Genomic DNA, 26,474 nt, shown 5'->3' on the forward strand with positions numbered 1-26,474 from the left:
CGAGGTGGTGGAACAGATTAAGTATGTCTGACAGCGCTGTGAAGTGCAGCTACATCTCCTGTAATGTGATACTGGTTCCAATGAGTGTCATCAATTAGGTAGCTGCTAATTTCAAACTCTAGTCCCTGTAACTGCCACTTTGGTCAACTGGCTTGAAATTTTTCATTTATCAAGCAATAAAACAACAATATCATCTTGCAATCTAAAATGAATTTTCCGGAACTATAGTGTTGTTTTGACATATTTTTTCAAAGAAGAAATCTGGAAATTGGGGATTTTTTTACCTGAATTTAAAACTTATAGAATTCTCACTATTATAAATCGAATACCTCAACTTAAACTTTGGAAGATATTTCTCCAGAAAATTTAGCTCTGAAAATGGAATTAGACTTTGAAGCCTGCTCTAAAATTCTGACTTTCATGTTGGACACATTATTATCTCTAATAATTTGCAGTTGTTTTCCTGCCTTAGGAATAAAACATCAAAAGTCTATTAAAAATATGGAAACTGAAATTTGGCTTTTTCCTCCAAGAAACAGAAATTTGTCTTGGGGACAGATTTAATAATTGAATATTTTTCATAGTTTGGAGCTTCACTTTATTTGTATAGAGAAGAAAATAACTCATCTTAGGTTTTGCTACTGAGCTTTTTGGATATATTTAACAGAATGTATGAGGGCAATAGACCTTCTGTGGTTCTTATTTCTGCATGCCAGTTTAGAACATTTGGCCTTAAATACTAAGAGAAGTTGTGAAAGCTTTACACTGATACTTATTCATGAGCACACCAACTCCTTGTCTCCACTAGTAAGAAAATTTAAGCTGATTTCTTTATAAAACTACAGTATGAGAATTCTTTTAAAATTGAATCAGTGCTTAATTTTATTTTTATTTTGTATGGATCCTTAGTGAATTCTTGATCAAACTCAGTTCAAGAGACCTTCTAATGACTAATATCAAGACAAAGAGAATCTTTAGAGGTAAAATGGGCTTAATGCTTTCTGCTAGTAGTTTAATTCATGAAGCCAAGAAAATGTCATAACGTAGTTAATCATATATAGGGAGATAAAATTGTATATTTAGTGTCCCTTCCCCCCCTGCCATGTGGTACTGGGAGAAGGGCCCTGGGGGGGAGACACGGGGTTTCCCTGCCCCTGGTCAGCCTCGTTCCCCATTGGTTGTTTTGTGTTCCCCTGCGCGGGCAAGGACCCTCGGGTCCCGGGATTGAGCAGTTCCTCGGTAAACCTCTGGCCATGCGGCTGGAGAAATAAACATCTCTGAAACATCTATCAAGAATCGGTCCATATATATTTCTTTTCCACGGGCCTTGTTGATTGATACACGTGTTGCAGTTTCCCCGCTGTAACAAATGGTAAAGAATGCAGGCAGAACGATCCCCGATCCCTAAGGACAGCAACTGATTTGTGAGTAAACTCTGGATTTCTCTTCTTGTTTTTGTTTTGCTGATCCATCTCTAAATTATGGAGGAATCGTGGAAAGACTCTTGGGTCTCCGAGCTGCATATGGACATTTATCTTAAACTTGAAAAGATTCTTGAACAACGATTTGTAAATTTTTGCTTAATTCAAGCTCAGAAGGAATTGAAACACTTCCTGACATGGTTGCTTAAGAACTTTTTCTATGTTTCTTGGGATTTAATTCTTACCAAAGACTTTTGGAACACTGTTTGGACGCAGTTAATTTCTGAGTCAAAATACATGCCGATGGAAGAATATTTTCATGAATATTATTTAATTACCAAGACTGTTGAGCAATGTCAGCTGTGTCTTAGAGAAGGAAGGTGTGCCTCAGAGTCCGTGCAACCCAGGCCACATTGACCGAGCCCTCTCCGAGCAGCAGCGAGGCAGTTCCCATGCATGGGTGGAGCGATGCGAGCTGCAGTGTCGGCAGCGGAGCGAGGTGCGGCGGGAGCCCACCCAGCCCTGCACAGCGCATGGTGGAGCGAGCCCCGTGAGAGGAGCGGTGGGCGGGCAGCAGCTGGTGGCGGAGCGGAGCCGCGCGTAGCCGAAACATGCGCTGGAGCAGGGCACGGGGGGGTCGTCGCTCGGGGGCCTGGCCGAAACTTGGGCGCGGCCCCAGGCAGCAGCAGCGCAGCTGAGAGCAGAGGCGGTGGCGCGCGGGGAGCTGAGCAGCGCGGCCCGGCCCGGCCCGCACAGCCCCGAATGCAACCCCGGGAAGAGCGCGCAGGCACGAGCAGCCCCGATGGCCCCGGCAACACTGACAACCCTGGCAATTCCAACACAGGAGTGAGTGAAAGCGAAAGAGAAAGCAAAAACACAGCGAGACAGAAAACAGCAGCTGCTCAGAAAAAGGAAAAGATCATTGTAGCTAAGGTTTTAGGATTAGTAAAATGATATAATGTTAAACAAAATTATGGTTTTATAACAATATGTGACAACCAAGAAAACATATTCATTCATAGAAGTGCTATTGAAAAGAATAACCCTGAAAAATACATCCCAAGTTTAAGAGATAGAGAAGTAGTAGAGTTCATAATTGTGCAAGGTAGAAAAGGTTTACAAGCAGCAGAGGTCACTGGGCCTGATGGTGTTTCTGTAAAAGGCAGTATATATGCTAAAAATCGTAGTCATGGTCGACAATATCTCCATTATAAACCCCCCCCCACAGTCTCCCTTTCCTAATCCCACCTTTCCCTTTTACCCTATATCCTATTACCCCCAGTGTATTCCCAATCCGTTTTTTCACCCATAGTTTCCCTCACAAAACCATGCTTTTGCCAATTGTTTCCCCAAAAATCCCTTTCCAATGCCGAGTAGGGGATGAAGAGGAGGAGGGAAGGAATTAACTATTGTTGTTTAGAGTTCCAACAGGTACAAATGGAAGAAACCCTCTCCTGCCTCAGTTTCCCCACAAAGCGTGCTCGGAGAATCCTGTCTCCTTTCTGTTGGCCTTAAGATGTTCCAGAGAATCTGTTTGGACATTTAAAGACTCAGGAGGGTGGCTTGTTTTGTTTTGAAACTGTTCTTGTTATGTTTATCCAGTTGTTTTCAATGTTAAGTTTTCAATCTCTTTTTGTTAAAAATAAACAAGTGAAATGTCGGGGTCCCTTCCCCCCTGCCATGTGGTACTGGGAGAGGGGCCCTGGTGGGGAGGCACAGGGTTTCCCTGCCCCTGGTCAGCCTCATTCCCCGTTGGTTGTTTTGTGTTCCCCTGCACGGGCAAGGACCCTCGGGTCCCGGGATTGAGCAGTTCCTCGGCAGATCCTCAGCCATGCAGCTGGAGAAATAAACATCTCTGAAACATCTATCAAGAATCAGTCCATATATATTTCTTTTCCACGGGCCTTGTTGATTGATACGCATGTTGCAGTTTCCTCGCTGTAACAATTTAGAATTCATATTTATATTTTTGAAGAATATTTGGGGGTATCTGATCCAGTTATTAAACTAAATTTGAGTTTGTCAAGAAAGCCTATGCATATTAGCACTCATCTTATGAACTATTTCCATCCTGAAGGCTTGGTGCATATCTTATTTAGGCCTATCTAGTCAGAAATATCTAATCAATTTAATGATCATACAAAGAGAAAAAAAATAAGTTGCTGACTTTTGAAGGTCAGCTGGTCCAATGTCCTCTTCCAAGAATGGTTAGTCTCAGTATTAGACAGTTCCTCAAGTTTTGGATACTGCCACAGATGGAGAATCTCTGAACAGCCTCTTCTGATACTTATTAACTCTAAAAGTTTTGTTGGTTTGGTTTTTTCTCCTTAATACTCTCTCTTGACTTTCTGCTGAGCTCCTTTTAGGAGGAAACCCAAGGAGTAGCAAGATGCAGGTGCTCCGCCATGGGATCAGGGAACTGAGACTCAAGAGCTACCCTGGGGTACTTAAAGAAGGAAATGTCTGTGAAAGTTTTTGAAAGAAGTCTTTTATGGTGGTCATGTAAAAATAATGGCCTCCCAGTCAAATTTCTGTCTTGTTTTTAAGGATATTTTTATAAGTAAAGTAAGTCACAGTGGTTATGCATGGTCCCAAGGAAAATAGTGGGAATTTTGTCATTGCTTCCAGCTGCACTAGAAGTTTCCTCATTGGGAGTCTCTCATTAAAAAAAAAAAGGTAAAAAAAAAATACATAGAACCCAAAAGAAATAAAATTTTGTTTAATGACTTTATGAGTACTCTTACTTTAAGTGACATGTATTCTTCATAGGTTGCTTTGCTCCACATCAAAAATGCTTTCCCCAGTTTCTATTTGTGTCCACAGAGCTGTTGCTCTGATCTTTTTCTTTAAGTCCATGGGAAATTTACTTATCCTCAATGTCTCACAATGGAGAAGTTAAGAATAGGTATTAGTTTCTCTATATCACTCGTATTTTATATATTATAAAAAGAATATTCACAGTCTTGAAATGTCCAAATAGGATGAGCATGTGATCAGTCAAATGTAACCCTTACTCAATCCCTCCAAATTGTTTGTCATCACTTGCAATGCCTCTTCTAAAATTTATCCTGTAAGCTTTTTCAGACAGGGATCTTGATTTATGTCTTATGCGGAGTCTCTATTGCCCTTTGTGTGCTTGCTATAATAATAGGGTGATAAATGATTTACATTGTTTTCTGTATCTCTACATTCTGATTCACCCTCATGCTTTTTGTTTATTTTGATTGAAATCTCTTGGATTTCCTTCAGCAGTTTTTGCCTGGCATTTTCACAAGTATCTGAACTAAGATTTTCCACAAACATTGAACACATGGCAACAGCAAATATGTATTGGGAACTTCATCCAGAACGCACTGCGGGAGTTTTGCCTTAAGTATGATCAGTGATAGCACATTCTGAAAGGGGCTGGGGTGTGTGCCTGTAAAACATTTAATCTTTCAAACAGCAGGGTCCCATGGCAAAACCTATGCTCTACTGCAGCTATGAAAGCTGCAGCTGACAGCTTGCCCTGTTGTCATTTGCAAGATACATTAGCTTTCTCCTGTAAAATATTAACACATTTATCAATTTTATGATCAATAAGCCATACATTTGTAGCACTTAGAAGTTTCAAAAAACATTTCATGAAGTGATGAATTGTTGCTCTAAATACAGCAAGTGTATAATAACCTTAAATTCCATACCTTCTCATTCATGTACTGGTACATTCTTTTATTCCAACAGCTACAACGCAGCAAGACAATCAACAAAAAATGGGCTCTTTCCCAGTAAAACAGAAAAAGATGTTTAAAATTAAAAGTTTGCAGAGTGTCAGTTTTGCTAACAGACTGAAATGCATTTGTTACTATCTATTTGGAATATTTTAATATCATGTAGCTCTTTCAGTTGTCCTCTGCAAAAAGCAGTTTTCACTCATAAATGTAAGGTTATTCCTGTCTTGCTACTGCTGATAAAACTGATATTGACCTGGGAAAGTCATGGGGTTTAATCCGTTCCCTGTGAATTATAAAAAGCATTTGTGGTAAATGCAATTTTCCAGTGCAACTTTTCTCCCTGATGTATGTTTTTATAGCAAAAGTATTTTGGCCACTTACAACCTCTTCTCAGCACGTCTTGACCCCTATTTCCATCTTGACCACCACAGATGTTCTAATGAGAGCTCTAGGATAAACACAGCCTCAAATCCATCCCTTTCCAGTATTTCTAGCTGTTCTTAGCACTACCAGTAGAAGTGCAAATTCATCAACATTAACTTCACTGATGGTAACATAGTTGTAGGAATTAATCTGAATCCAGAATTTTAATGATTCGTATCCCTCTAATGTGTTTTGGGGTTTCAAATACTTTCACCAATTCATTATCCATCAATTGTGAAATTTGTTATGTGCAGAGATTCACAGTAATGTTAACCAAACTAAAAAGACCTCTTAAATCTTCTGTGTGATAGCAAGCCATGTGCTTTAACACAAAATAAAACCATGCTTTTTGAACATGACTTTTTAACAATGAAGGAAAGTCAAAGAGATTACCATTTATTGTAGGCAACTGTTAAAACTTCTGGAAAAAGGGATATGAAATCTTTGAAATTCAAGTCACTTTGTGGGATAAAGACTTCAGTTCCGATAAGGGTAATATCATCCCACAACACTGAGAGTTACCTTTCTCTGTAAATGCGTGCCACCTCCTCATGTTGTCTGCTACCTTTTTCTGATCAGCCATTATTCTTCCAGAATACAGCTCGAACAATATTTGCTTTGCTTTCCCAAAACATTCTTTTTGCATGTGCAAGATGATTTTCATTAAATGGAAGTGAGTATATAGTCTTTGATGCATTTATCTGAAAAGATCCTTGAAAAGTACAGTGCGTTGCTTCCTTCTCAATATGTAGTATAGGGTAATATGTTTTGGATTGATGTTCAAATAAATGGATATTTTTGTTATTGCTGATGAATTTTTACACCGAGTAAGAATTCTTTTCTGCTTCTCACCCCACCAGTGAGAAGACTGGGGATGCACGAGATATTGGGAGAGGACCCATCCTGAATGCTGATCTCAACTGACCCAATGGATAACCTGTACCATATGGCATCACACTCAGCATATGAAGCTGGGGGAAGATGTGAGAGGGGAGGACATTCAGAGTGGAGGTCATCTTGCCAAGCCACCATTACACATGATGGAGCACTCGTTTCCTGGGGATAGCTGGACACCTGCCTGCCCATGGGAAGTGGTGAATTAATTCCTTGTTTTGCTTTATTTGTGAGTGTGGATTTTGCTTTACCTATTAAATGCTTTTTGTCTCAACTCATGAGTTTTCTCCCATTTACCCTTTCAATTCTCTTCCCACTGGGTGAAGTGAGAGATCAGCTGCATGGGGCTGAGTTTCTGGCTGGGGTTAAACAACAACTTAGAGTCACAGAAAGATGTCATTGATGTAACACTTTTGTGTTCTTGCTAGATATTCAGTACAACTTGATTTCTTTCGAGAGGACATTTCTTTGTTTATTATTAATGCCTTAATCTATCACTGATTTTAAGTTTTCGATTTTCTATTCTACTTTCACCTTATTTCTCTGTTATCTTTCACTTTCCCCTTCTTTTGTGTTTTTTCCTGTGATTCAATGGGAAACTGGATTACACTGGATTTGAGGGAGACATGTGCAACAGCCAAGAAAGAAATTCATCTCAAAGTAATCCCTGGATTTACTCTGTTGGTTTCCCTTCATTCCAGAGTGGCAGTCATTCACTGCTAGCCTAATAAAGCAGCAATTTTTTGCAGCTCAGAGCTGTCTCAGCTGCTTTGTCCAAGGCCTTTTGCAGACTGTTTTTTTGAATGGAATGAATGGACAAGGATACATATTTATGCTTATTTACCTGTACTCTCTATGTGGGTAACAGTAGAATAAAATTAATTTTACTTGAAATTCTATCTAGACACATAAAATTTGAAATAAAAAATATTTAAGCAAATCAATTTATTTCCCTCTCTTTGCTTCTGTTTCTTTGTAGAAGTATGAGGAAACCAGGTGTTCAGAACAACATAATATAACCTGGATTTTATTACTTGGACTGCTTGATAGATGCTTAAACTGTTGAGAAACGTTATCACATAAAGGGAGACTGCAAAAAGAAAAAGCATTTATTTAAAATCTAAACAAATTTTTTTCTGAAGTACAATGTAAATGCTTCTAACACCGCTGAAGATGGCAAATCATTCAATGCCATGTTCTGTGATAAACTACAGGTTCTATGAGTTGTCTGATAGCAAACCATATATTTGTTTTAGATGACAGCATCAACACAGAGTTTCTTTAATCTCCAATGAAATGATTTTCCTCCTTCAGGTTTTCTGGAACTTACAACCTGTTTGAGAAGGCCAATTTTAGTATTATGTTCCTCTGTTATGATTTGGATAGCGTCTGTGTTGCGTAGTCTTTAAGAGTTTTCCCTAAGGTGCAGCATCTGGCTCAGTCACAACTAAAGGCCAATTTCTTATATCACATATACCAGCAAAATTTCCAGCCTTTCATTTTTTGTTTTTGTTTTTAATTCTTAGTAGCCTATTCTTTCTATAGACATTCGGTTTATATGTCTAAAATAGGTATGCGATGCTTTACTAAATCAAAATTAAGTATGAGGGCTGCGGTAATTCATTAATCTTGTCAAGTTAGGACATGCCTGTCCATGAATGTCTCACCTTATTCTCCTGTCTGATGGCCTTACCATGTCAGAATTGTTAACAGTCCACACATGTAGAGAAACACACATGCACACATGAGATAAATTTCTAAAACTGCAAGAGGAAAAACCATGCTTTAAAGAGAAGACAGCAGGTGAAGGATTCAGCTTTTATTATCCTATGTAAGAAGGAAAAAAGCATTTCTTAATTACCAAACTTGCTAAATCTCAGGTGAAAGTGTGTCAAAGAAAATTAATGCAATTCTGCATTTTTTTAACTTTCTCAGTGAGTCACCCTTCAGGAAGCAATCTTGGTAACAAAATAAACAAATCATCACATGTGGTACATCAATATAGTATGCCTAAATATCAAATCAGCTTTTAATGGGCAAACAAGTAATTATACACCCGCAGTATTTCCAAATGGTACAACTCACTAAGCCATAGCTTTTGCATCTGCCGTCCCACAGATATCCACAGTAAATTCACTAAAATTATACTTTTTAAGGATTTCACTCTGAATTTAAAGATTTTCACTCTGGATTGAAGCAGAGAGTGCAGGTAAAAGTCCTATCACCTTCACGGCACTAACATTTACAGAGGTACCTGAGGAACAAGACCAGAGACCACATCCAGCTGGAAACCTTTTCTTTGTCTTTTACAGGATCCATTCTCAACATTAACATTTCTTCTGTCTGTCTCACAGTGCAAATAGGAGTAGAAAAGGTAAACTGGGAGAACACAACTGGAGCAATTAGAAAAGTGAGATTGCCACTTCTACTTGTGAGGGAGTAAGACCACGACAGAAACATCTCCTGGGTTTCTTTATTTTTGTCATATTACTGACCATTGAGACCTGTGGATTTGCATCTTGGCAATAATAAGAATTATTAAACTGTAATGAGGTCCTAAATGAAATGCTACTGTGATGAGGTGAAATATATACTTATTTGAATGATTTAATAATGCGTAACAGCACATGTAGAACTGAAAATTATTGATATCTCTTTTCCACCATCAAATATTCCTTAATTCCCACTTACACAGTAGTGGATCTCAGCCGGAATTCACAATGATTAGTTTTTTCTGTTTCATGTCTAAGTTTATTACTCCCAGTCTAAACAAGCTTGTTGCTACATAAAGATTTCAGTTGGAACAGTCTGATTTCCAAGCAGAAGCTGGACAAACATTAGATATCTTCAAGTTAATCATGCAATCCAAAATACATGCTTAGGCTTCCTCTATTATCTTCTATAAATTCCTTTACAATTCCATTATAAATTCTACTGCTGTATAAAGAAGAATAGTAACAGAAACCCATGCAGCCAACCATACAAAGTGTTCTGACAGGAGCAGAGCTGTTCAAGGCTGACAGTAAAGCTGTCATAATGTGACCCATTACATTGCAAACCAGGAAGAAGAAGAAGGTGAGTAGAAGTACCAAAAATATTAATATGGATAATGGTGGCTATAATCTTTAATCAGAACCAGAAGAAACAAGAGGTCAGCCTTAAGGAAAGCAGATTGAATTTTCTGTGAAAAACATTTTTTTCTTCTTTGAAAACCAGGAAGCTTTCCTGGCTTTAACTGTGTTGTATCAACAAAATAATCGAAGGGCCCATGAAATTTACCTTGAGTACTTCTTAATCACTTCTAAAGGAGTGAAATAACAGTAATTCCAAAAGTAGATCTTACCAAGTAAATAACTCTATTTTTTGTCCATTGAAATCATGCATACAAGAACTCTTTTAATCAAATGGTCTCAGAATATTCTATAAATATTGCCATCAAACTTTTCAATGTAAGGGGTAGGTTTCAATTCATTGCATTGATACCAGTTGTCTTATACATACAAATCAGTAAAGTAGAGCATAGACATTATACTGGATAAAAAGCCACAAAACACCTTACTAGCACATTGAGCAATCAAAAATCTTAGGGAAGCCCAAACTCTTTAATCCTAGGCCTAGGTATTATAATTTGTAATTTCCTTATTATTTAATGTTATTCTACCCCTACACAGTATTACTCCCTGTGTTTTTTCTTTAGGTCTTGAAATTAGTATTTTACAATGCATTGAAAATAATGAGTCTAGGTGGGAAAAATGATTAACCGACAAATTTAATGATCTCCTCCTTTTCTGTTTTATTCTTTTGTTTCTTTAGTTAACAAAAAATAAATTCAGAAAATTAAAAAAAAATGAAAAGAACAGAAAACAGCATTTTGAAAGCAGAAAACAATTAGCAGCCTCAGACATGCATATTTATTGAAGCTTTAGAGCTCTGATTCTATCAGTTAAGGACCCATTTTTATGGAGGCAAAACACCCACAGAGATCAGTGACAGCCTTTTCTGTTCAGTCAGTTCATTGTTTCCTGTGCTTATTCGGCTGGGCCATGATCCGGCAATTGGATCAGTGGTGTCCGCATGGGCTGAATGGCCAGATCAAAGCCCAGGCATTTTATCCCTGCTTTGGGTGAGTTTATATAGCAACAGCAAAAAGAGAGGTGTTCTTTCAGAAATGAAAAAAAAGTCTGGATTCTAGGTCAGACTGGGAGCTGTAAATTTTGCTTAATTTATCTTTCAAAATTTGTTATATTTCAGACATGTATTTTAGTTATTATGGCATAGAAGAATGAAGTTGATGAATCACACATTTCTTAAAAATTAATCAATGCAAACAAAAACTTTCATTTGTTATTACAGGCAGAATTATACATAAAAACTCTAAAAACAGTAGAAGTAAAATAAATAGAAACATTTGAAACAACTTTGCAGATAAGACATTCAGGATAAGCAGCTATAAGACTGTCAGTCCTTGGCTGTTCCTGAAGAAGGCAACTTGGAGAGAAACTAATAAAGGTTTCTTTACTTCAATAATAGTGAAATAATTCAGTCATACTTTGATGCAAAACCCTAACAGACAAAGTCTGGTACACATTTTTGTGTTTGTGTATACTGCAGAATCAGACTTTATTGAAGATAAATAATGTTCAGTATTTTGAGTGCACTTTGCAATGTGGAATTGAGATAGTGTAGGGAAAAGAGGAAAATACATACTCACCACACTGGGAGTAAATAATGTTAATATCAAAAAAACCCCCAAGCAATTGTAGTTTATCAGCTGCTTAAGACATACTTTTCAACCCAAATTTTAGCCACATAATTCAGGCAAATTTTAAGCATAATTGATTAAATTGCTTCAAACTGCCTATGAAGAGAATTAGGTGTCCCAAAGAGTATTTCAGCTTATTTAGGGTCTACCAGGACATTTCATGCTCTATAGAGGAAACTTAGAGAAGTGACCAGATTTCTAGGTTATGTGATTCGTATATCTGTAGTTAAACAATCTAATATTGAACTCAGATTAATCTGGATGAAGACTTCAGAATTAAAAATTTTCCTGAGTAGATATATTGCCTTGTTTAGGATATGGTAAAAGTATCAGAAAGTAGACAATGATCAGAACTTAGAAAATATGGTGTTTTAATATACATAAAAGAAATAATACTGAGAAAACACAGCACTTTTTATTTCAAGATTTTTAAAGTGAAACATTAATGCTTACATAAAATCAAAATTCTAGTTTTCAAATCAAACAAAATAAGTTTTAATTTTTTGCCAGTTTTTATATTTTTGCAACTAAATAAAATATTTCAAAAAATAACTTTTTTTTCCAAAAGTACTTGAGAAGCTGAGAATTTATTTTTAATTTTCTTTTTTATTGCCAGCCTTTGGAAGGAAACACTTCTGTATTATTAGGGTTAAATTTTTGATGGTGTTAGAATAAAGAGTTACTTTTATAGGACTACTTGATAGCTTTAGAAGAAATGAATGAGCTCTTTTTTTCCCCCATCCTATTCATCTATACAGAGTCACAGAGTATTCTGAGTGGGAAGAGAACCACAAGAATCATCAGGTCCCACGCAAGTGAATGACCCATACAAGAATCAAGCCCACAGCCTTGTTGCTATTAACACCATGCTTTCTGAGTTAACTGTATTACAATAAAGCTTAACACTCATAAAGAATATTATTTGTCCCTGTACAAACCATGGTCTTCTTTATTAATATTAGTATATGAGTCTATGTGAAAGAAATCCCTAGGTGAGCACATTTCAATGATTTACTGAGACAGAAATTAAACTGGGCTGTCATCAACACTTCCTCTGAAATCACAATCTTTGAACTACTTGCGGAAAAGCTCAAAAACACTCCAAATTACCAACAGAGGATAGAGTCATCATAAATAGCATAAGTGGGGTAGTTTATCATCTCTAAAATGCTGATAAGAACCTGGAAACTGAAAATATAAATCTTTTGCATCTTGGATCTCCCTCTCATACTACCCTTGAGGTGGCACTTTTCAACTCCATCTAAGACATACAGTCAACACCCCCACTTTTTCTTTTGCTTTTGCCATCAAGTTGCCACCATTTGCCATCATTTCCACATAATGATGTTGTTTTATGAGACAGTACTTCTTCCACAGCTTCTTCTGAATCCTACATCGTGGTATAATCCCTCTAGTCTTTTTTTTTTTTCCAAAAGTTGCCATTGTTTCTGGCTCTAGTCTCACCTAAAACCATGTTATCTATACTTTGGGTAAAACCTCTGGGTGTTGATAGAAAAGAGCTATTTAAATGATTAATGGATATGTTGAATTTTACAGATTACAAAAATTCATCATATGATCAGAGCATGAAGTTTTTTTCATCAAGAGGGTATGCAGTCATCATTCAAAAGTGTAGGTGATTTAGGAAGATGCAGTAGCTACCTGAAGTAATATATTAAATCTTAACTGAATGCCAGTATTCTAATCAGATCTTTCTGAAACTGCCAATTAAATCTGTAAAAGAGTCATCTGTAGACATTAGTTAGACAAAGAAGTTGTGCAGCTGACAATGCTAAAACATGCTGTAGAAAGATTGACTCTTCATTGGTTCCCTGTATCTTAGAGAATCCGTTATTTTGTAAAAAATCAGTGTAAAATGGAATCAGTCCACACTATCTGTGTACAGAGGGCTTGTGTTATTGCCCAGAACCCCTCTCATTACTGGCAGTGAATTCTTGATCAGAATCTTCACATTACCACCAGTACCTTATAATGTCTTTGCCAAGATTTAAATTATTGTACAATATAGTAGAGAGCTGGGTTGAGTAAGGCAAATCCTTAGCTGAGCGATCAAAGTTCATTGATATAGACAGCAGTGCTAGAGGAAAAGAGGAAAGAACTGCATTCTCAAGTAGAAAATTTACCAAAATCCAATCTATGTGTCTAAAAAATAGTAAATTTTGCCTGCTTATGGTTTTAGCTGTCTTTGTAAGACTTTCCTAAGCGGACTATTCAAAAATGTTTTTCAGAATTTTTTTTCTTAAATATATACTTTGATTTTCAGATATGCAGCAATATGCAAAATACTTCTACCATTTTGTCCAAGACTAATTTACCCAGTAAATATTTTTATTCAAAACTGGAAATAACAGCTGCTCATGATAAATTTGTGTGGGATTCCTTTCATAAAACTTAAGTTCTTCAAATATTAAGAATTCTGTGCTGACTTTGAGGTCTCTGGAAAGAAAGGTCGCTCCAAAGGCTGAATCACGTATGGTAGAAACCTTTCACAGCAAAGGATGAATTGCACTTTTCAAGGTGTTCGTTTTTCTTCATTGACTGTAGAAGGAGCCTAGTTGAGTAGCTTGGACCATGTACAGCTTAGGCTATGTTTTATACTGGCTAGATTGAGACAACTGATGTTGAATTATACTATTTTCCATCCTTATGCATAGTCTATTTTAAGGTGCACCATGCTCAGCAATTCTCAGCGAAACCAATTACTGCACATTAGTTTTTGATTACCCAGCTTTAGATTTAGGAGCCTGTGGCAAGGGCCTGGATTTGCAGTCATGCCTGATGCTCATATTGCTGTTGCTTTCCCTCCCCTCCACCCCAAAGCAATTTGTTGCTTTTTTCAGTCACAGGTTGCCATCTCTTCGCCTCTGCCAGCAAAAGATCATGTGTGCCCTTCCTAATCCTTGGCAGGCAGGCAGGCTGGCAGGTTACACAGAGCACAAAGGTGTTTGGCCTGCAGCCGGCTGACTTTATCTGATATAGACTGATACAGTTCCTCCATCCTGCAAAGTGGCAGGGGAATTACCCTGAGAGCTGAGACAAACTGGAGGCAAACAATATCTGCAGACAGTGCATCCACAGCCACTAATGAACTTCCCGCTTCAGAGGATTTTCAAGGTCCTTAGCATTTTTCTTTTATTTTAAAGAGGGAAAAAAACTATTTTTAAACTATATCCCAGGATCTGAAGAAATTTACAGTAACAGTTTAAAATATCTTATTTGACATTTTGAAATATTGCACACTGTACTACAATCATTGTACACAGTGATTGTACACAGTTTTTATAATACAGAAAAAAATGTAGGAATAAATAAATGTCTTAACTATTTTTAGTGATGAATTGGAGTAAAAATGGGGGAAAAGTGTCTTTAGGATAGCAGCATTACTCTTTTTAAGTAGTTCTTTGTCCTTAATCAATATTCTACTGAAAAAATAAAGGCACTTATTAAGAGAAATAATTGCCACAAATCTCCTAAAGCATTGAAAAGCAGATGATAGACTTTCTCATCATGAATGGTTGTAACAATTACCCTTCAAGGCAGGATTTGAATGAGTTATATAAAAATTACTGCATCAACTTACACACACTGAAGCCTTTTCTTATATATTTTGACCTAATTTAAAATTAGAATTTCAATTGTGTCACAACCAGATACTAGAACATTTTGTTCTATCTTTCATGAATATATGCAGTCATAAATACATATTCAGTAAAACATTACTATGGAAGAAGTAATTTTATTTCAAAACTACTGCATTTATTATGAAAAACATATGAAAGGTTGTACTATTTCACATGAATAATCTGTCTTTGAAGAAAGAGAAAGGGAGATTTTCAGCAGCTCAGTGATGCTACAGTTTTCAAAGCTTGTAATATATTTAATATGACACTTCCCTTTCTGAAAAGTTTTTCATGTTAGTGAGGATGTTCATAAGCAAATGTATTTGGAAAAGTGGGTTATAAATGTCATAGTGAGCTTTCAACTTACGCGGTCTTGCATAATATTAATTAAGCATAAACATTAATAGTATTGTGTGACAAAAATATCATGGTAAAGAAAAGAGTCAGCAGACTTCCTTTTTGGCATCTGTAGTCCCATTTCTAAAGCCTATGAATTCTTTTATTAGATGCTTATAACACTTTTTTTTTTTAAATTTTATTATAATTTTTCAATCTTGCTAAAAATTACAATATTGAAACATGAAGGATTTATATTTGCATGAGTATCTAAACTTGAATACTTTGAAAAAGAAGGCTCAGCAATCTGAATCTATTTTTAGACTCCCAAGACTATTGTTTTTGACTGTGTTATTTATTTAATGACAATAGAGCACAAGATGCTGAATCTTACAAAGAGTATATTTTGATCCCAGATGATCTGTCTGTGCAACTTTTTCTCTGAAATGAAGTATAGAGTTTTCACACATTGTCTCTCTCTGCTATCCCCTGACTCGTTTCATGCACATTTTCTCAGAGAAGATCTCAGTACCTGTGTCCACAATCTCCAGATACCAAGAGAAGCTGTGTCACCACCAGCAGGCAGTGATCTTTTATGCTATATTGAGCCTAGGGTAAGCAATTATTTTAAACCAATTATTTGTTCACTTCACACTTTATGTCTGTCTTTGCAAAACCATGAAGCTTAAGATCACAGGAGAACTGGTTAAAAAACAGGAGAACACCTGCACAGGTCAAAGAGATTTGTCTAAGACTTTTTTAGCATTTATCACAGAAAATTTAAATACAATGAAAATTTAAATCCTTTTTATTCTAGATATTTGACTTTGAGAAGAAGTTGCAAACCTGAAAGTCTGTCCCCTCTAAAACTTATTATACACAAAGAGAGTAGGGAACTGTGATGAAATTAATCAGTTTTCAAGAGCAGATACAATGGACTGTTGGGATTATATATCAAGCACAATATTTTTGTTGCTGTATTGTAGGTGTTATTTCAAAAAGCTGTAAGATAGCAGGAAAGAAAAAAATATACAGTGACATCCCAAAGGCTGGTTAGCAGCTGGAGATTAGCCCACAAACACAGTAAGAGAATTTAGAGGGTGCAGTTTCCTTCTAGCTGTGGTGTGTACCCCGCTCTGGTGTGCAGTGTTGCCGGGCTGCTGCTGACATTTACACCCTCCATACCTAAGGAGGAATGAGGGAAAGGAGACTCCCAGAGAACCAGGGTCTGTAGTGTTTTTGTGGGAGTGGTTGTTGCTGTAAGAACCTCTCTTCCTTGTGCGGAGATGGAAAGGGATTTGTTATTAAACTTTAGTGAAAGAAAACTGGTGCAAATGCAGAGTGGGTATATGCAAAAGATGAACAGAAAGATCAACAGCTTTGAAGTAGGGTTAGTCAGAAACTAGTAGAGGAAAACAACTTTATGCTGAAGAAAGTTAAAACTGACCAAATTTTCTTTATATTCCTGTGATGCAGTGAGTTATATAGTTCCATCAGTAGAATTTGGACTATGCATAATAACTACCTACAATCACAGTTACAATTTAATCAATTTAAATGAAACTTCAAAATGTTATTACAATACATTGGGCTTTCATTTTTATCCCAAGTGGCCTTTGTAGGATTCAGATTGCAATTCTGGATCCACTTTGAATATAGTAATATTTTTGCTTCTTAGTGTGAGCTGCAATTTTCTGTCCTTGCATCATTCCTATTTTACTCAGCTCAGGCTAATTCCTGATTGCACTGTAGTGTTAGACTCCTCTGTGAAGAATTCTGTGCAAGGAGGAAAGGTAAAACTAGGGTCCAAGCATGAAAATACAGTTTTGGATTGCTTTCAAAAATAAAGGTGATGTTTAGTAAGGTGCAGTTTATCTTGAGCCTCAGACCTCGTTAAGCTTTAGTGTCTTTTTCCTTATACTCTTGGAGAGTGCAGGTACTTGCAGAGAGATGCAGGGCGGGGGTTCTTTACATCTCCATTTGTAACTTCTTCTATGTTTTCCAAAAGTAAGACATGAGGTTTTCAAAAGCTTCTCTTATTAAAAAAATATTTATTCCTTGCAGTATCTGCAACATCATTAGTGAAAAAGACAAAATATGCAAAAAGACTACTTAATAGTAGACACCTACATTGTAAACATTTGCATGTATAGATACTCCAGATTCCTCTTTGATTAAATACAGAGAAATTGCCATTTTTAGGGCAAGAATGACTGAGGATCTATTTTAGGTGTCAACTCTAAGATAAGATTAAATGTGATGTAAAAGTATCTGGCATTGTCTTTCTTTTTCTCTTTCTTTCTTTCTTTTTGTCTTTCTCTTTCTTTCTTTCTTTCTTTCTTTCTTTCTTTCTTTCTTTCTTTCTTTCTTTTCTTTCTCTTTTTCTCACTCTCCTTCTCTCTCTTTCTTTCTCTCTTTCTTTTTCTTCCTTTCTTTGTCTCTCTCTCTCTCTCTCTCTTTCTCTTCACTGACTGTAAAGTAGAATACATTTCTGATTCAGCTACTGTTTGAGAGCCAGCGACATTTAGTCAAATGACCCCCATTAATCTTGGTTTCAGTGTTGTGAGGTTATGAAGACTGGTAGTGTCTACAGCAATGCCAAAAGGAATATCTGATATAAAATATGTACCTCAGCAGTGTTTTTCTACTAAGATCACCAGTCTATTGCTGCTATAGCTCCTACTACACTTTTCTGCTATTAAAATTTTCCCTTCAAAGGTGTAAACTTTACAAAAACCCACAAACAAATAAACCAAAAACCCTCCAAAGCTTGTTCCAATGTTATAATAAGCACAGAGAAAACATTCAGGCTTCTTATTTCGGACTGCTTCATAGCAAGTCCTTTGGTGAACCCACAGCTACTGAGGGTACAAGGATTGTGATATTCAGGCTGTAGGTGACATGCCTGAGACAAGAGACTAAAAGATATCCTTTACAAAGGTAGGGATCTTCAGCTCTTTGGGTTTTTTTACTGCTTCATTATGGGGAATAAAATTCCAGTATCCTCCCATGGGACATTTGAAAGTTCAATTCCTCATATTTTCCCAAACTTTTAAAAGTTTCTAAACAGCAGTCTGGTCACAAATTAGCTTGTAAGATTCAATTGCTGGATGTTTTTTCAAGGGTCTTAAAAGTGCTCAGGAATTAATACTGGGTTGTTTTGCAAGAAACTATAAACCTGAAGAAGATTTATAGAACATCAGTGTTGTTACCTGAAAATTCCTAATTATTTTCCCTGAAATTTTAGAAAGGAACTTATTCTGTGAAGTAAAATTAATTTTCTTGGCTTAAATTTTGAAAATTCCAATTATTTTATGCAGAATCACCTGCATGTGGTAGATATATTGTGGTGCTATTGTGAAATTGCTAAACTCAATGTTGAAATTCCAAAGATCATTACAGTTCTGAAATATAATTCAATTAGAAGAGATGATTGTTTTGGATGTCATTTGTAAAATTAAATTTTCCTGGGCTACCAGTAAGTGGTTTCATGAAATCATGCATCATGATTCTTCCTTATCAGCTGCAGTGCTAGTGCCCAGTAGCCTTCACAGTTTTTCTTTCACCATCAACAGCTTTAGGGATAAGGTTTATTCACAATGTTCTTCTTTCTTTTCAGTTTTCAGAGATATTTCATGTGGTTTATTTGCAGTTTCTAATGCTCTGAATGCAGTTAAGGTTTTTATTCTCCTAGACCATTGAATAGATCTACTGCTATCCAATTCTGCTAAGAACTGAGGGACTAATCCATGTTCATGACCAGTTTATCTTCCATAAAGAACCTCTCTTTATTGTTTTGATTAGGTTTGGAAGTTTGTAGTCATTCCAGAGTTTTTCTAAAAGATAGAAGTAAATGGCTTTCAGGAATGTTCTTTCAGTTATAGTGTCTACCTTAAAAAGAAGGTACATGCAATGCATGAACAGCTTGGATATTACAGTGTTCCTTATACATAAATAGGGCCTAGTTCTCACCTAATTGTGACCAAATTAAAGCATTCATTATATACCGAGTTTATTAGTTCAGAAGAAAATAGATGATATGGAAACTGTGATGCAAGCATTTTGACCTTGGTCCTGGGCTTAAAGAAAGAAATGGCAAAGTTCCTACTGACTCTAATGGTTCGTGATCTGAGACTGTGGAAGAAGGTTGGTTGCAGAAAGATTTTTATTAACTGTGTAAGACTTTGACGCAGAGTGACAGGCTTAAACTTGTGTAAATGTATTTTCATTCCAGGCACTGCCTTATGAATGTTTCATATTCTCATCACTGTAGTGCTCCCTATGTTTCTCGCTGTCGTCGTTACAATATGGCACCTCTTTGTGTAACAAACCTATACAGAATAGAAAAGTAGATTCTAAAAAACCAATGGGAAAGCAGTGACATTTTCCCAGACACTACTGAGGTCAAAGATCAATGTCTCTTCCCTTTCATGTAACTTTGATAGCATATTCAACATCTGTTATGAATTCTGCATCATCTGTGCTACAGGAAGTAGAATACAAAACTATGTACATTTTAGAGACTTGCACTTCTTTAATTGTTAACTGCAAACGCTTTGCTGTGATTTCACAGTAGTGCAGCCTGTAATTACTTTTAAAGTACAGCCAGGGCCAAAGTCTTACAACTGGCACCCATGCTGTCATTCAGAGGCAAAGACAAGAAAGATTTCTGTCCAATTAACCTGGAAATGTATACCTCTTTAGGCTGCAAAAATTCAGATATACTTGGATGGAAAGGAACTTTACTTCTATGACTGTGTGATGGGAAGCAACAGCTGAATTCCAGCCTAGCAGCAGGAAGACCTTATCAACCTACTGTCTGAGGCTGATGAATTTTTCAATTCCGTTCTGCTAGTCTGCTAATAATAGGCACTAGAGCTTTAATTTCATTTGTTTATTTGATCTTGCCTGCTTTAACTGGATAATTGTTGATTGCTAACTTTATTTGGCTTTTTCAATAAGCTTAATTTTTAGAAAATGTTCAGGCACTGGGCTGGATTTTGTCTATTACTGTTCTATAAAATGGGGGTGTTTCAACAGAAATCAATATTGCTTACTGCACTGTCCTTTAAGGACAGGATTCTGCTCCCAGGAGCTTTTATAGGAATTGGTTTAGGCTCATAGTTAGAGATTTAAAAATATACAAAGAAGATAAAAATTCACTGGAAAAAAATATTAATTTTGGGAAGCTTTATACTACAGTGGAGACATATTTGACAATTCTCAACATTAATAAATTAGACAAAAGGGAAAAAAAAAGGAAACTGGCACTTCAACTATTTTGCCAAATAAAAGGAGAGGGAAAGAAAGAAAAGAAAAAATGAGAAAGTGAAGTGTGAGGGAGAGAAAGAGAAAGAGATTCTGGTTGTCCTTGGCTTCTTAAATGAGGAACTTTGGACTTGGCTGGACTGGAAGTCATTTTTGCTGGTAATGTTTTTTTTCTGGCTGGGAAATGGGTTAAGAATCTCTCTCCCTGGCAACTTCTTTCTTTTTTTTGGGTAGATAGCTTAAAGAAACACCCTTGTTTATTTTGGCTGTCTGAATTTGCCTGTTGTAGACAGAAGAATCAGACAGAGGCATGTAATAGCACATCTGCAAGTGGATGATCAGTCACAGTCACATACTGCAAACAGAAACAATGTTTAAAAGTGTTAGCAATGATCTGGTGATATTGTAGATCTATTTTTTTTTCAGAATATACATCATTGTTGTGAAGCTTTACTTTCTTAGCCAATGTAAAATTATTTCAGTACACTAGCTCTGATAAACTTTCATTTGTAGATGCCTATTTTATCTTCCAAAGAAGGGAACAAACATCTTTCATTCTTTTCCTCACCCTCCTCCTCCCCTAAATCTTGAACTGTGTATTGATGCCCTTGTCAACACAAAAATACAATTGTGCATTAAACTGGGAGGAACAATCCAGAATAATTAAAAGAAAGCTGTATTCTTTCATTTCCGCACAGCCTCTGGAAAACTCATGCTGCAAGAAGAATTTCTAACCATAGAGGACTGGGAATTGCACATGAAAAATAACTTTGTAATCTTCTCCAACTCCTCCAACTCCTTAGAGGGGTTGAAAGGAGGAAAAAATCCAATCTTTTGGTCCATATATTGACAGGAGGAGGGAGGGATCAAGTAACATTGTCTTATCTATCCCTTAAGTGCCATGAAAGGCAATGAATGCAAGTTGCCTGCAAACAGATGTCTTTATGTTTTGAAAGAGTGCAATTATTCAGCGAGAGGGCATTGCTAGAGTGAAGAAATATTCCTCCTCACTAAAAGCCACAGGCATTTTCTTTACGTAGTTGCTGTTGATATTGGCAGAAATGCTTTGCAAAATTCCCACTCTGCACCTGTAAATTACCCCAAGGCACATTTGAAACCTTAGGGGATGGACGGCCAGGGACAACACATGGGCATGGTCAGGGCCTATGTGCGTGTGGGATGGTTTTCAAGCATACCTCAAGGTCAAAGAATCCACGGGAAAAACATCCCACAGAAGTCCCTGTGGGTTCTCAGGACTGTGGGTGTCCAGACCCAACCCCCCCAACATTCCTGAGCACATGATGCAGTGGAAACTGTGGCTCGAGCCTGCAGATCATTCCGCCTGATTTTTGGCCATCCCATGACTTTTTTCCATGGGAGGATGTTAACTGAGCCAAAGTGTTTAACTGAATCTGGCAATTCTCAGCCATTTGCTGGCAGCCACCAATTTGGTGAACCAACGTAATTTGTGACACTCTCAGTGTGGGAAACTAAATGGAGACATTTTTATTTTAAAACGAATTAGCTCAGCTCCTGTGAAGAAAAAAAATGAAGAAAAAAAAATGTGTTCCAGGGCTAATTATTTCTTGTGCCTGAAATGATGACACAGGCAGCATAAAACTGTGGGATGAAGTGGAAAACCACTGCTCCTAACAAGACAAACCAAGACTGCCCACGCCCATTAAAAATTCTAGGAAATGGGGATAAACTCCACAGTTTAAACCATAACCTTAGCAATGTGCTGTGCTGTCAATAAGAGATAGTACACAATTACCCAGGGAAAGAACAATTTCTTCCAGTCTTTCCTGCACTTCTTTTCATTGACAAAAGAAATATTACGTTTTGCTTGCTTTGTCCTCCCTTCTTCAACTGTTTTCTAGAGTGATTTCTTCTTTGACATACTCACATGAACGTTGCACATCATAGTGTCCACTCAAGCTGCCAGACTAGACATGGAGCTGGAACTACCATCATTTGGGTTGTCTCCAAATTTAGTGGCTTCCCCTTATGAGCCTGCTTTTGGTTCCTCCTGTTCTTGTGGAAAAGAGCCCTTGCTCACTAAAAACTGCCATCATTAAACCTAATAACGAAACACTCCTCTTGAAAGGGTGCAACACTCAGGGAAGGCAAACCATGGTGGAGTAAGAATCACAGAATACTTTAGAGTTTACTTTCTACAGAAATGCTCTTCTGGCATCATACTTCTGCTGGCAGTAGCCAGCAAAGTGTTCCCAGAATGCTGGGGCTTGTATTTCCACCTCCCTCCCTTCTTGCCATAGCTCTGAGCAGATTTAACAGAACTTTACCGGATCAGCCTCAATCACTTCAACTGGTTTTGAGCCCTTAATTTTTTTTCTCTCTGTGACATTAATTTCACCATGTTAAAAAGTATTAAGTGTTCATCTTTTGTAAGAAATTCAAATAGCTTGTGGTCTGGGATTTTATTTTTTTTTCTTTCCATTTAAACAAGAGAATCATGTGAAAAATACAGCCAGAGAATTTAAACAAAGGAAAGTGAGCCTTGCAGTGTTTTTTGTTTAGCTGTGTGTTACAGTTGAATGTTTGGTATAAAGTCAGTGTATTATATCAAAAACAAAGGCTATTGGCCAAATCTGCTGTCATTTATATACCATAGCAACTCATCAAAATCTTGAATAAAATTATACATCCTCAACATCTAAAAGTAACACCACTGAAATTAAAACATATTTCTTCACATGGACACTAATGTAAAATGGAAGATTTGACAAAAAATAAATAAATACAGAGCTTCCTTAGAAAAGTATTGTTATTTGACCATGTCCAGTCTTCCCAACATATCAGCTTCCTAATAAATATTAAATCAAAAGTTGGAATACAAGTGAAATACAGAATCCAAATATGTCAGTAGCAATGGTGTTGAAGACCAGGTTGGGTGGAGCTCTGAGCTATCTTATCTAGTGAAAGGTGTCTCTGCCCATGGCAGAGGCGTTAGAACTAAATGATCTTTAAGGTCACTTCCAACCCAAGCCATTCTATGATAATTCTCTGTGTGTTTTCTGCCTCTTATTCTTCTCCTTTTTGCTGTGTACTCTTACAGGTTTACCAATCTTTTTTCCTTTTTCAGTGATTTGAGTTTTCGACCACAAAAAATGTTTAATCAGGTAAATTTTCATCTCAGAAAAGATATTAAGACAGAGAAATGACAACATTATATTTAAAAATTACTTATTTTTTCCCAAAGATAAAGACTATTTTAATAACCATCTAGGGTGTCAAATGGATTTATAGATCCATGCCATGTGAATATCAACAACAAAGTAATCACTGAAATTTTATGTTTTGCTTTCTTTTGATTGAAAGATATTTATTAATATAGCATGCTCTCGAGATTCGGTAATTTGAATTGCCTGTTACATCATATAGGCTGCTGGCTGCTGGAGTGATTTGAGTACTCATCATCTTGTTTATTAAGCTAAAGCTACACTGTAAAAGACTAGATTAATATTATTTCTTGCACATTTCTGAATATGTAATTGATGAGTTCTAATTTTCACCATGTCCTTATTTTCTGGAGCTACTTCTCTATGAGATTATTTTTCTTCATTCTTAATGAGAAACTGTCCAGTACTTTAGTGGTTACTAAAAAATGAAAAATAAATCTGGAGTCAAGTGTGATTGTTTTGCTAGAAAGAAAAAGGGGAATCTTATGCAACAATCTCTACTGCTTGTTTTCAGACACTAAGTCTCTCTGCACTTAGTTATGTCTGTAAAATCCATAACATCTCCTTGTCACCTCAATTTCTCCAGGATTCTTCTCTATGTATAAACCTGAGTTGTGTGAAGTGAAACTATATATTAAGTAAATTTTTTTTAGTATACTACAGATTGAGGTGATTGATCCCATTTTCTACACCAAAGCACAATCCCCTCTCCAAATCCTGTTCACAGTCTATCCTATTAGTAAGACTGCTTTGCCAGAAAAGTTTTCTGAAATATACATATAGATAGATCATATATTTTCTGTCCATTATCTAACCAATATTTCTATGGAAGTTAATTTTCTGATTAAGAAAACTTGCTTGTTGTGTTGAAGAACATAATGACTTATTTGGATGTCTTACTACTAGGAGACAGTGACCCAGTTAAACTTCAGATTTCAAAATAAGACTGAAGTATTTCTATGTTTTCACAGTTTTATAAATGCAATCATAATTTTAATTAGACTTGACATACTCCGTGTTTATGAAATTCGCTCTGCTTCTGGATCTAAAAACAGTTTAAGGTTTTTCTCATCATTACAGAGGAACCTCAGAAGCCAGGAACCTATTCCAGGATTTGGATGTGTCATTTCTGCTGCAGGTAAAAATAAGGTGTGAAGTTCCTTGGAAGATCATGGAAGTCTTTCTCTTCTTCTTGACATCCAGAGGCTGGGAAACACTGAAATCACAAGCAGTGTTGCTGCTGGGAAAGATAACTCTGCGAAATATTAGCCAATAACTCACAATTCCTCATTTAGTTGCAGCAGTATTACTTAACTTGATGCCTCGGAGCTTTTAGCAGGTGAAGTAGGCAGTCTGACCAGAGCAACTTCACTGTTACTAGCACTCTTTGTTTTTCTACCTGGAATTAACCCTGAACAAAGTAATTGTCATAATCTTAGTCATTTATTCCCTATTTAGAAGTTAGTCATTGTTTAAGTAGTACATGTCTATATATACTTTCAAATAGATAGATTACTTGATCTGACCTTTCTTGTTTTTCCCCAGACATAATATTCAAACGTAACAGTTTATGTTAAGGACCCAGCAGAGATAATTTTATTTAGCCTTATCTCTAGAGAACAGTTGAGTTTACTTGGTAACAAACCCATAGACTCAGATAATCCAGGCATATATAGGTCAAAATACTCATCAAGGAACAATAAAAGCACATTGCTTCTGTTACCTGATCTTTTAAAAGCTGTCTTCTTGTCATTTCAGGCCTGGATCTTCTAGTTTTCAATGGAATTGTTCCATTTTATCTGAGATGTAAAATTCTTTGAAATGGAAATCCTAAGTCATTACCTCTTGACAGCTTCAAAGGATTGATAGCCCACTTTGAATCTCTTTGAAGTACTTACTTCAAATTAAAAAACCAGTTACCATGAAAGAAGACAATTATACCTTGAGCAATAGACATTCTTTCTAAAAGGTTGCCTAGTCCATGAGCATCTTTGAAGTATATATTGTTCACCATTTGTACCTCAGATTTTAAGCAGTAATAAACATTCTCTTGTAATACAGAGATGCAGTTTGACACTTTAATAGTCAAAGAGGAATTACAATTAGTTTTAGTCACTATGTACAATGTTTTTCCAAATAACCAAATTAATTTTAGGAAATCAGGTATTACAGGAATAGCAAGAAAAAGATCTTCTAACTCTCAACTTCATTTCAGACTACGAATTTCAAGATTAATTCAGCAAAATAAAGTACAATGCTTCCTTGCCCCCTTCTTTTCCTGAGAAAATTAGCTGCTCATTTTGACTCTTTATTAACCTAATCAATAAATAATCCCTGAAATTCAAGATTTTTAAGTCTATGTTGGTTAAATTAAAGTTCAGGGAAAGATGTGTTGTTTCCAAAATTTATACATTAAAATCAGAGTAACAAAATCTCTGAGTTGAATTTCTACATTCTTGACTTTTTTGAAGAAAATTATACATATGAAAATTTGTGATCAACTTAGATTTGTGTGTTGTTTTGTCCTACTTTTCTCCTTTATGTCTTGATTATTTTTTTATCCCATTTTTAGTCATAAAACTAAAGAGTAGGGCTGAAATAAAGAAAAATATAAACCAAAGATTTTTAATCTAATTGATAACCTTTAAATAAATGAATAGCCCTTCTCTTTTTAGAACCTTAACTTGATTATAATTTTTACAGATTTTCATGATCCAGGCATATAGGGGAGATTAATTATGTATCTAAGATGCAAATAGGGTTAAAGTGGTGTTTCCTCCTTTTTCCCTCAGTACCTGTGGAAATCCTAAATA

Source organism: Corvus moneduloides, chromosome 1 (assembly GCF_009650955.1).
Source record: "Corvus moneduloides isolate bCorMon1 chromosome 1, bCorMon1.pri, whole genome shotgun sequence".
NCBI lineage: Eukaryota > Metazoa > Chordata > Aves > Passeriformes > Corvidae > Corvus > Corvus moneduloides.